The sequence below is a fragment of the Ahaetulla prasina genome, chromosome 7 (genome assembly GCF_028640845.1).
Source record: "Ahaetulla prasina isolate Xishuangbanna chromosome 7, ASM2864084v1, whole genome shotgun sequence".
Taxonomy (NCBI): domain Eukaryota; kingdom Metazoa; phylum Chordata; class Lepidosauria; order Squamata; family Colubridae; genus Ahaetulla; species Ahaetulla prasina.
Genome location: NC_080545.1, coordinates 81,627,717 through 81,640,569, shown reverse-complemented (window position 1 = coordinate 81,640,569; position 12,853 = coordinate 81,627,717). Strand labels below are relative to the sequence as shown.

The 12,853-nt window shown below is 39.0% G+C and overlaps 1 protein-coding gene across 4 annotated transcripts in view; it reads right to left on the bottom strand.

Annotated features, from left to right (window-relative positions):
* DENND5B (DENN domain containing 5B) overlaps nucleotides 1-12,853 on the bottom strand; it is a 142,474-nt gene that overhangs the window by 82,999 nt on the left and 46,622 nt on the right. The window lies entirely within an intron of this gene.

The following is a 12,853-nucleotide window of genomic DNA, read 5'->3' as shown; positions in this document are numbered from 1 at the left end:
CACATGTCAACGCCGTGACCATGTGACAAAGGGCTGAAGTCCACAGAATTTTATAACATAATAAATGGGTTATTTGTTTTTTTAGAGTTGGGGTGTTGGGTGAGCTAGAAACCATGATTTTGCAGGGTGAAGCCATTCCCACACATAAGGATTTCTGTGATCTCCCCAAGCTGCTGTGCAAGACTGATCAATAGTCAAGTAGATTTTAGGACTTTATGGATGACAGATCTCATTTTAGGTCATAAATACTGACAACTCAAAAGGGTTCACAAACTTTTAAGGTCTACTTTACCTGGATCTCCACATTATTCTATGCCATCATTTGCCTTAAGTACAATTTATTGAACAAGCCATTATGAGTTGGTTCAAATAACTGATTAAACCTAAACCATGGTTTACAGATTTTGGTGACTAAATTCACTTATTGTATTATTCCAAACTAAAGAAGCTACTTTAAAGTTTAGTACAATGTACAAATCTATCCAATAAACTCATTTTAAGAAGACACAGTCTAAGTTTAAATCTGTGGAAGATAAGATTTTATTTATTAAATGTATATGCTGCCCATTTCCCTCTACAAAGTGACTCTTTTATACATTTACAATGCTCTGAAAGACTAACACCCATTAGGAAGCACTCTTCATGGAAAATGAATATGGTTTAACCATGATTTGAACAAGCCCAAAATAATTGGCTTCACACATGGTACCATAACGGTTTGCAAGTCACAATGTCTGACTTCTTGGTTCTTAAACCATTTGCTATGACTTAAGGTTATCCATGAACTCAAACATTAATCTTAATATCAAGAACTCAGTTTCTGAACCACAGCAGCAAAAACATCACTAATTGCCAATAGTAAGGTAAAGGTAAATGTTCCCCTCGCACATATGTGCTAGTCGTTCCCAACTCTAGGGGGCGGTGCTCATCTCCGTTTCAAAGCCAAAGAGCCAGTACTCTCCGAAGACGTCTCCGTGGTCATGTGACCGGCATGACTAAACATCAAAGGCACACAGAACGCTGTTACCTTCCCACCAAAGGTGGTCCCTATTTTTCTAATTGCATTTTTTACGTGCTTTTGGACTGCTAGGTTGGGAGAAGCTGGGATGGGAGCTCACCCTGTTATGTGGCACTAGGGATTCGAACCGCTGAACTACCAACCTTTTGATCGACATTGCAAATAAATCAATGCTAACAATACGATTAAACTTTTCATAAAATTCTAGGTTGTATGAGAATATCTGCTAATGCAGATTTGCCTTCATTCACATAAATAGCAAGAGAAGTGTTATAGAAATCTAAATACATATTCTAAAAGATTTCTGGGTTTGAAATAAAATAGTAATTTGTCTGTCTGTTCAGAGAATATATTGTTGCACACACAATGCACTTAAGGAAAATTCAGGATTGTAAATGTTTATAACCCTACAAACTGCAACAGATTTTGCAAATGAAAGAATTTTGTGGGGATTGGGGGGTGGGGGGAAGAGAAGATCTGAACCTAAGCTTGTATTAATACAAAGTGAGCTGTTACATTAGGCTTCCTGCCAAAAGGACTAAATATAGACACACTGAGCCATCTGCCTGCCCCTTTACTGATTTCTGAAAATTAAAGAGAATTCAACAGTAACTGCCCATTAACAGCTCAGCTATTTTTAAGACCGTGCTAGACAGTTAACATAATGAACTTCACAGGAGTAAGGAAGTACAAGCAACATACATGTAGTTTTCAGATGTTATCATCAACACAAAAATGCTCGGTTAAACCGAAAACATTAATAAACGTTCTTGATATTGGGAAATGCTTCCCCTTTTCAATATTTTTATTCATAAGTGTTGAATGAATGAATAAATGATATTTCCCCAGATAACCAGATGGCCCTCACTTTGCAGGTATCTCAGATAGCCTTTAAGACCTTGTTCCTTATCAAAGTCTTGGATAAGTGTGACTGATCCCTCTCCAGAGTAATAGAAGTATGCTTTGGTTGTTTATTTATTTTATTTATTAAATTTTTATGCCGCCCATCTTTCCTATAAGGTAACTCTGGGTGGCTTCTTGCCCAGGTTGCGCCATTTTTGGTTTTATCAATATATTGTTTCATTGTTCTCTGTTTTTTTCTGTGAATTGTCCAGATTCACTGAGAGTTGGGGGAGGGTAAACAAAGCATTAATATGACGAAAATAAAATTGTTAATTGTAGAGCTCCTAAATCCGTCAATGACAAAACAGGCTTCCATACTAAAATGATGTTTTTCCATTAATTAAATCTGAATAATTAATTACAATTAAAAGCTTAATTAATTTCCCCTTAATTAAGAACAATAAAAAACTGGAAAGAAAAAGGAAAATTTGTGAGGATTGTTGCTACTAAAATCATTACCAGAAGTCTGAGGAGTACTCGACATTCAAAGGGAAAAGAAGCCCATTATAGAAAGGGGTATAAATGTAATATCTGTCTGCAATTAATCCCGAGAGAAGACAGAGCTGCTTTCAAGAGTTGCAGATGGGAATGAGGTTCATACCCTCTACAGATATGTTACTGTACAGGTAGTCCTCAACTTACAACAGTTCATTTAGTGACCATTCGAAGTTACAACAGCACTGAAAAGTTATTTATGACCATTTTTCACACTTATGACTGTTGCAGCATCCCCTGGGTCAGATGATCAAAATTCAGATGCTTGGCAACTGACTCATATTTATGAAGTTTGCAGTGTCCCAGGATCATCTGATCACCTTTTGTAACCTTCTGACAAGCAAAGTCAATGGGCAAACCAGATTCACTTAACATCCATGTTACTAACTTAACAACTGCAGTGATTCACTTAACAACTGTGGCAAGAAAGATTGTAAAATGGGGCAAAAAACTCACTTAACAAATGCTTCACCTAGCTACAGAAATTTTGGGTTCAGTTGTGGTCATATGTCGAGGACTACCGGTAATGATACGTGTGAATGAGCTTGGGAGACGTGGCAAAGAGACAAAGAAAGGGGAATGGTCAGATAAAAGGCAACCTAGCCCTCAGCAGGAATGTGGGTGCAGCAAGTGGATCAGAAGGGACCGGGGAGAAATATCCTTTCAGACTTCCAAAATTGATCTCAGCGTTGTAAGGTAGACCAGGTAGGAAACACAGTCAGATGAGCTAATTCTACTCTATTGTAAGATTAGTCAAGGTTGATTCAGCCTTCCATCCTTCCGAGGTTGGTCAAATGAGGACCCAGATTGTTGGGGGCAATAGGCTGACTCTGTAAACCGCTTAGAGGGGGCTATAAAGCACTGTGAAGCAGTATATACCGTAAGTCTAAGTGCTATTGCTAAGTGCTATTGCTAGTCCCTTCCCTTCACTGGGTCTCTTTGCCATGCTTCCCAAGGCCATCCCCACACACCATTGCAGATACATATACATATACATATACATATACATATACATATACATATAAATACATATATATATAGTATAGCAGAGTATAAGGAGCTATGGCTGTTTTTATTAATTCATACTTTTAAAAAAAACTCAAATTTCTCTACTATAAAAGTGCGAACAAATAAATAAATAAATAAATAAATACTGAATTTATTGGTCAATTGTGAATTTGAACTCAGATCTCCCCATTTTAATCCAACATTCTACCCATTACATCACTCTGCCAGCTTTCCCACGTTTATCTAACAAATTTTTATCTCACTTTAGCTATGAGTAGGAGGTTTGCTTAGCCACAGCAAATTCTTAGCCGGTGTGTTGTACTACTTTGATAGTAATGCTATAATTTATATATGATGCAATAACTATAATCATAGTATTTATAAGTACTGGTGGATATTTATGGCATCTACTTATGGCCAAGCATTCAACCTATTATTTGGTGTACCGTAAGAAGAAACAGTCTACTACCCACGCCCAAAAAGCACACCTACAGTCTCTACCAAATAATCAGATGATGCAAACATACTCTACTACATCATGCACCTTTTATGGATTACTCTCCAATCCCAAATTTCCAATTTTGAATCTTTTTTTAAAATAAAACTTTTAGAGACTAAAATAAAATGCAACTCGGAGTTCCTGAATGCAAGACATAAAAGCCCATTAAAAACGAAGGTTACATATAGCACGAAAGCCTGTCAGATTCCACAAGAAATTGTCACTTGAGATAGGCTGACAGTTTTCATGTTTTTCTTTAAAAAAAAAAATCCACAAAATTAATCCAACCTTAATAAAAGTGTACCAAATCAGCACATTGCATTTTAACTAAAGTACACTACACTTGCAATCACAATTAGGACCAGAATGTCTGTTGCTAAGCGAAGAAGACGATAAATGACTCGTGGCTTATTTAGCCACGGTTGTTAAGCGAATCACTGCAGTTGTTAAGTGAATCTGGCTTTCACGATTGACTTTGCTTGTTGAAAGCTAGCTGCAAAGATCGCAAATGGTGAGCACATGATCCCAGCACGCTGCAACAATAGTAAAGACATTCGGTTTGCCAAGTGCCTGAATTCTGATTACATGAGCGTAGGGATGCTGAAATGGTTGTAAGCGTGGGGACCAGTCATAAATCACTCATTTCAGTGCTGTTATAACTTCTAACAGTCATTAAGTGAAAGATTGTAAATTGAGGGTTAGGGTTAGGAGGGTTAGGAGGAAGGAATTTTATACCTATCTGTCTGTCTGCTTGCCTGCCTATCTACCTATCTACCTACATACTCTTCTTCTTCCTGAAGTAGTTCTGAATGGATTATGGTAATTTAGAATCTGTTATATCTTCCATGGTAATCATTTAATGAAAACATAACCTTAATCCAGCAGATATTTTCTGATCGTGCCCATAACACCTTCCTAAAATTCCAAATGGAGCCACCAACGCAAGAAGGAAGGAAAGCATATTCTTTCATGAAAGTTTGCAATAGGACTACAGCCTCCTCACCCCAACCTAAAGCACGGGTCTTAATATCAGTCAAAGCACTGTATATTATATTCCCTGGAAACTCCCAAGAATGGGGGAATAAAGAAAGGAAGGGAAGGAGGGAGCATTCGCGGACTGAAGTCATAGACCGCAGTCAATCCAGACTTTTACTGTAGAACACTTGGAGTTCAATATTCCCTAGGAGAATATTTAACAAAGAAAAACAAACAACTAGGAGGCAAAAGAAAACAATAAGCTATTCAGGGAATAACTACGCATTCCCATATGATAGAAATGCTGCTACTTGAGAAGTGAAAACCAGCAGTGAAAATAAACAAGGGTTTCTTGCACATAAAAATAAAGTAATACTAGATGTACCAACACTCCTCCTCTCATTCTCTTGAGGTTCAGTTCAAGAAAAACAAAACAAAACCAGGGAGGGTGGGGAGATAGAGACAAGGATATATATGCTATTAATAGATCGCCTTCAAATGCAGCATTCTTCCCGTGTTTCTTGCTTGAGCTCAGCTGGCACTGCCCGCTTAAAATTGGAACAACAGGAGGAAGCACGAGGCTAGAATTCAGATTCCAGGACGCGCGACTCTTAATATGTGCCAATTTAGGAGCTCGGCTCAAGTGGAGGAGCCGGCTACTTCCAGGCAGAAAGCTTTCTGTGGGCTGTTATGAATTTTGCCTTCCTCTCATTGTTCAGGCTATATTTACTCATAATCCAGGTGTCGGGTAGCAATACAAACTAAATACAGAGGCATGCAGAGAAATGGATAAAGGAAGGACGTGTTTCTCAGGGGGTTTCTCCTACTAATTCTCATGTCTCCACTTGAGGCACAGATCTGCACCAGAATCACCAATGCTGTTGCTGAAGGCAGATCCCTGCCACCCCCACCCCCCACCCCTTATTGCTGGCCTAATGCCAGTTAATCCTGACACCCTTCTGGGCAAGCTTCCTGACAGCAAAAGCAGCAGCCTAAGTGGTTGGGGGGAGAGGTGTGGGAGGAGGGCCAACAGCTGCCATTATTCCAGTTCAGCGTCTTGTTTACAGAGGCCACTGCTAAAATTAGAGGCCCGAAGATGCATCTAAGGCGGAAATGCCAAAAGATGCCCACGGTCCCCGACTAAAAAAAAAAATCAACAAATGTTAAGAATGAGCATTCGGATAAGAGGCAGAAGGGCCTGCAATTCTCCTTCAAAAGAGTAAATCTTTTTTTTTTTCATCTACGAGTACACAAATTCACAGCTTGTATTTTAAGGCTTAAGCCGTAGGGTGTTTACACAGGCTTTGTTATATTAGCTACAGCTCACTGGATCCACATGTTATACACTAAAACCCAAATGGCTACTTCACATGTGGTTGGTTGGTTTTAGCTTAGCACAAGTAAATATTAGCCATTCTGACTGTAAGACTATACAGGTAGTCCTTGACTTATGACCACAATTGAGCCTAATGTTTCTGTTATTGAATGAGACAGTTAAGCGAGTTTTGCCCCATTTTACGACATTTCTTGCCACAGTGGTTAAGCGAATTACTGCAGTTGTTAAGGTAGTAATAGGGTTGTTAAGTGAATCTGGCTTCCCCATTGACTTTTCTTGTCAGAAGTTTGAAAAAAGTGATCACATGACCCCCACAACTGTCATAAATATGAACCAATTGCCAGGCGTCTGAATTTTGATCACATGATCATGGAGATGCTGCAACAGCGGTATCAAAACTCAAAGTCCGGGGACTAGATCTGGCCCGCAGGGTACTTAGATCTGGCCTGTGGGGCTGCCCTGGAAACAGCAAAGGAATGGCCTGTGATGCCTCTGCCAGCAAAAATGGAGCTCGGGAGCTCCATTTTCGCTGGCAAAGGGTTGCAGGAAGCCATCGCAGCTGAAAATGGTACTCGCGAGTCCGTTTTTGCTGGCAGAGCGCTTGGGCCCGCACAGGCACCCAACACGAGTGACGTCAAGCTGGCCACGCCCACCCTTGCCATACCCACACCGGCCCCTGAGATCAAACACAATCCTGATGTGGCCCTCAACGAAATCGAGTTTGACACTCCTGTGGTGGAACGGTTGTACATCTGAAAAACAGTCGTAAGTCACTTTTTTCAGTGCCGTTGTAACATTGAATGGTCACTAAACGAACTGTTGTAAGTCGAGGACTACCTGTACTTTATGGATCAGTGAGTTATCTGGATCCAAACAATGCTGGCTTGTAGAATGGATCATGGTTCTTGAGATGAGTACATTATACTTCAGTAGAATGAGATGGCCTGTACCAGGGTAAATAATAGATTCCCATACAAGACAGCCATAAATATGTTGCTTTAAAACAGAGGAGAAATTGCCATAGTAAATTTGCTCTCACATAGCGCAATCCTATATAGAGCACTGTTATCAAATAATTTGTTGATTTCAGCACAGTGGAAAAATGCTGGAATTGGCAAAGGTTCATTCCAGTATAGCAGAATGCTTTCGAAATTACAAATACAGTTTAAAAGATTACCTGAAAATTCTGAGTTGCTTACAAGCATCACTACAGTGCTTTTTTTTTTTATAACTGCTTAATTTGACAGAGCTGTCAATGGCTGCTCCAGAAATTCCCACCAAATTATAATTTAATCTGATAAAAGGGACAACTATCACAAAAATATTGGAATATCTGCTGTGTTTAATAAGCTTGATGTAAATGAAATAAAGGGATGCGATGGCTCAGGGGCTAAGACAGCTGAGCTTGTCGATCAAAAGGTCAGCAGTTCAGCGGTTTGAATCCCTAGTGCTGCGGTGTAACGGGGTGAGCTCCCGTTACTAGTCCCAGCTTCTGCCAACCTAGCAGTTTCGAAAGCATGTAAAAATGCAAGTAGAAAAAATAAGGACCACCTTTGGTGGGAAGGTAACAGCATTCCGTGCGCCTTTCGTGTTGAGTCATGCCGGCCACATGACCACTGAGACGTCTTCAGACAGCACTGGCTCTTCGGCTTTGAAACGGAGATGAGCACCGTTCCCTAGAGTTGGCAACGACTAACATGTTAAGTGCGAGGGGAACCTTTACCTTTAAGTGAAATAAAATCTTCATTTCAAATAATTCAACCCAAATTAGTTTTTCTCCTGATCTTGTGAACTGCTTTGTCCTGGTCAGTAGTTGGTCAAAGATGGCCTTCACCTCAATATGTTACGTACCATTATACAAGAAAAGAAAAATGTACCATATTCCTAGGGTGCTTCCTGTTTTTTTGCAGAACGTTATACTTTATTGGCTAATGAATGAATGGGTTAAAAAAGGAGAAGCTTTAACTATAAACTTTAGGTGCTTCAGCTTATAGCTAGCTGAAAAAATAAATTAAGTTGTACTATTCAGTCAGCTTCAAGCTGCTTTAGAGCAGGGGTCTGCAAACTTGGCTCTTTTAAGACTTGTGGACTTCAACTCCCAGAGTTCAAATCCCAGAGTTCAACTCCCAGAGTTCCTCAGCCAGAGGAACTCTGGGAGTTGAAGTCCACAAGTCTTAAAAGAGCCAAGTTTGCAGACCCCTGCTCTAGACAGATTTATTTATTCAATTTATATAGCCACTCATTTCAAACCAGTGACTCTGGGTAATGTAGAAACATAAAAACAATGGAAGCAGTTATAACATAGTACAATAAAAGTTTAAGATACATTCAGGCAGCCAAGAAGTATTATAATCCATTAGGGTCCACATAATCACAAACAGGCCCTTTCACACATTCGGGATTCCAGATTGAGGCCATGGCTGTATCCTCAAGACCTTCTACAAGGCCAGCAGGCTCAGAGCCATCCTAATCTAGGGAGGATGTTCAAAAAAGCAGCACAATGACAGAAATGGTACTCTTCTTTTCCAGAGCATCAACCTGGGAAAGATGTGACACTGCCACGGAAGTGTAATTGTCTGAAATCAAGCGAAGAAACCTTCGTGAATCTCTATGCGCTTCCATGCACACACAGGCTGCACGGAGCACAGATTACCCAACAGAAATGCCCTACTGTTGTTCCAGTGCAAGATACATTAACCAGCCAGCGGAGTCTTTGATAACACGACAGTAATTTTATTTCTTTATATTCCGCCTTTAATATTTTTTTTACAAATATCTCAAGGTAGTGAAAATATCCAACACACCATCCTTCTCCTGTTTTGAGATCAGAAAGAGTGACGGGCCAGAAGTCACCCAGCTGGCTTTCAGGGCTAGGATGGGACTTGAGTTTATGGTGATTTAACCCTTTCCGTTTTTGAAAAGGCACCTCAAATCAATGTTTCTCAGCCTTGACAATCTTAAAAAAGTTGTGGATTTCAACTTCCAGAATTCCACAGTCAGCACGCTTGGCTGAGGAATTCTGGGAGTCAAAATCCGCACGACTTAAGGTTGTCAAGATTGAGAAACACTGCTTAAACAAAGCTTTGGATGAGAATAAATGAATACTAAGTCACAACATAGACTTGCTGTACAGCTGCAGAACGTGCTTCAAAGCTTGCTATTAAAGTTACCATAGAAACAGCAAAAGAAACTAGAATACAAATCTGCAAGTGTTAGGTTTGAATGTGGAAAAAGGGTAAAACTTACGAAGGTCAGAATTAACAGAAAGTCACATGATCCAGGTTTGATAGTTTGACAGAATCAAGGCTCAAAATGTCATGAAAACTAACAGCAAGACTGACTCATCTCAGACCAAAACAAACAAAGCCAATATAGGAATAGAAAGTGCACATGTGGCTTAAACTGAATGAGTCATTATCATAACTCTTAAACAAGAAGGTCAGAATACAGCCCTGCCTCAGTTGGATAGATCAAGGGTGCTTGAACCCCCATAAACTACACCTTCAAATTTCAGATTTCTAACTTGGGAGGAAGGTACAAAAATGGCCGTGTCTGCTTAAAATACTACATTTACTTAACAGAAAAATTAAGTTTCCCATCAGGAAATAATTTACCTTTAAAATAGAAAGGTCAAATCAATCAGAATAGAGCTGGAAGGGACCTTGGGGGGTCTTCTAATCCAACCCCCTGCTCAAGCAGGAGATCCTATATTATTTCAGACAAGTGACTGTCCAGTCTCTTCTTAAAAATCTCTGGTGAAGAAGCATTCACAGCTTCTGGAGGCAAGTCATTCCATTGCTTAATTATTCTGTCAGGAAATTTCTCCTTAGTTCCAGGTTGCTTCTCTCCTTTATTAGTTTCCAGAAGAAATGGAGAATACCTCTTTTGATGCCAGTAACTGGCAGAAGAACTGCAGATCTTGCTTCCTTATTCCTGCTTCTCTTGCCATTCATGGGTGGGAGAAGAAATATGCCAGTGTGAGATATAAGATCCAAATATTTTAATCCTCACAATTCATAAACAAGTCTGGTTCACAAATTCAAAGGTTTATTGGAGATAAAATGAAGAAAAATAAAAAGCGGTTGCAAGCGTGGCCTCTTAGACCCTTCCCAAATGGATTGAGTTCAAAGAGCGCAAGAAGGAGTTCTCAAGCTACACATTCTATACTCCTACGCAATGCACGCCATGACGAAGAAACTCCCCCCTAGCCCCCTTATTCTACTAAGTCATTCCTTTAAGTCATTTCATCTTCTAAAGGGTCATCATGACAATTTCTCCGGAGGAACAGATATCTTATCTTGTTTACTAGTAGCTTCGTCCTGGGCGGATGTTCCTATCTAACTGAATTGTGGCCTTGCCCTGGGCGCATCTTTGTTTTCCAAGAAAGATTTTTAGCAAGTCACCGCGTACTGTTTCACTGAATACAATCTGTGGTCATTTTACGACAGTAAGAACTCCATAGCCTTTTAATACATTACACTTCATAAAAGAGTAGCTTATAATTCATTTCCCTCACCAGTAAAGGGAAAGTGGGCCTTTTGTGTATGTGTGTGTGCTAGATCCTCTGTCAAGGGAAGAGGACCTTTTTGGTGATGGAATGATGGGCACCTAAAAGAACTAATCCTCATCCTTGCCTCTGTAGTTTTCCTGCTGTCTGATTGGTTCATAGATATGAGGGATGGCTTTGTGGCATTGTGGTAAAGTCCTGACCCATCAATTGCCAAAAAAAAAAAAAATTGGTCTTGCAAATTGTTTACCAGGATGGGAAGATGCCCACAGCAGTTTCAGGTGGCCAACGTGGCAATATAGTATGAGATCATTCGGACAAATCAGATAGCATAGTTTGTGGTGAAAAAGCTGGAAAACACCACTTTGCAAATTCAGTAAAAAATGTAACGTCAGACTACCTTCACAATGAGTAAGGGATAAGTTGAACATGACATCATCTGTTATGCTTTCTATATCCATTTGCAGAGGTATCTCTGATCCACAATTATGTTGCCATGATGGGATCTGTTTGGCTTTGGCTTAAGTAGATATGTGAATACAACCAAGTGAATCATAGTCTATAGCCGTAATACTGAGTTCAGCAATCCACAATTTAAAAATGTGATATATGAACCTCTAATACCTCCCACGGTTCCCACTTTATTGATTTTTGGAGAAAATTAGAGCTTTTTCTTCTGAAGGGGGGGAAAAATGTATCTTCTAATTCTAACTACCATTATCTTCGTTTTCTTTCCTAACCGAAGATTCTATTAAAATGAACTGGCAGAAGATAAAGTAAAATACAGATATAGAATTTTCCAAAAGTAAAAAAAGCATTCCCTTTATTTATTTATTTTATTAGAAAGCATATTTGTCTTCTAAATATTTCATAGCCAATCAGTTAATTCCAAAGAGAGGTATAAAAAAGAGTAAGTTGTGCTAAATATTGATTTTGTGTTTCTAGATGCTGCATACCAAATGGCGGAATTAAACCCTTTTGTTTAGGAAGGGGGAAGAGAGCATAATTTTTATTAATAAATCTAGGATGAGCAAACGATGTGAACCAGAAATGTAACATTTTGTCAGAAAGATGTAGAAATATATAGCTGCATTAAAACATTTTTTAAAAGATAAGATACACATATGAGTTCTAGTCCTGCCTTAGGCATGAAAGCCGGCTGAGTCACTTTGAAACAGTCATTCTCTCTCAGTCTAATCCGTGTCACAGGGTTGTTGCTGTGGCAAAAATAGAAGAAAGGAGTATTAGGTACGTTTACTGCCTTGAGTTATTTCAAAATAATAATAAAGACAGGATATAAATATAAAAAATAAACATGCTAATTGTTGTTAAGGTTTCTCTGACAAGAGAGAAAGGGGCAGTTGTGACATAATATTGTTCCCACAGCTGCTAAGAATGGTTAGGATTCTAGCAGGACCAAGGACAGTTCTGATCTCTTTCTTCAGTGTATTTTGACCACTTTTGAGGATGCCACGAGATGGAAAAAAAGAAAGTAGGGTAAGATTAAGTCTTTGGAGAACTGAGGATCTGCATTTAAAGCACAGCTTTAAATGCAGGACTGGACTAGATTTTTTAAAAAAATTTAAAATTTTAAATGTCTAAATTTTAGATTTGGTTTTAAATTGGGTTTTATTGTTTATATGTCTATTTTAAATTTTGGCCTATATAATAAGTTTTTTAGAAGAATGTTTTACTTTGTATATTTATGTGTTTTTATATGGCTGTACACCACCCTGAGTCCCTAGGAAGATAGGGCGGTATAAAAGTACGAATAAATAAATAAATAAATAATAATAAGCAACTGTTACAAAAAGGCAGAGTTTCCAGAATTAACACAAATATCTAAACAGGAAAATAACAACAACAACAACAACAGTAACAATAAATCACTGTCACTCAACTCAACTGGAGGTCATGGAAAATTGTGATATACAGCAATCTACCCATTATTTGGAAGGCTACATTTGATGCACATAATGATGTGGAGTGGAACAATTTTCCAGCAGCGAATTTTCCACTTGGGGAAATGCATTTGCCATGAGCTGGCCTGCTACCTTCCACTTAAGGAATACTCCTCCACCACCCGCTAGCTTTATGTCTACTTCACTTATC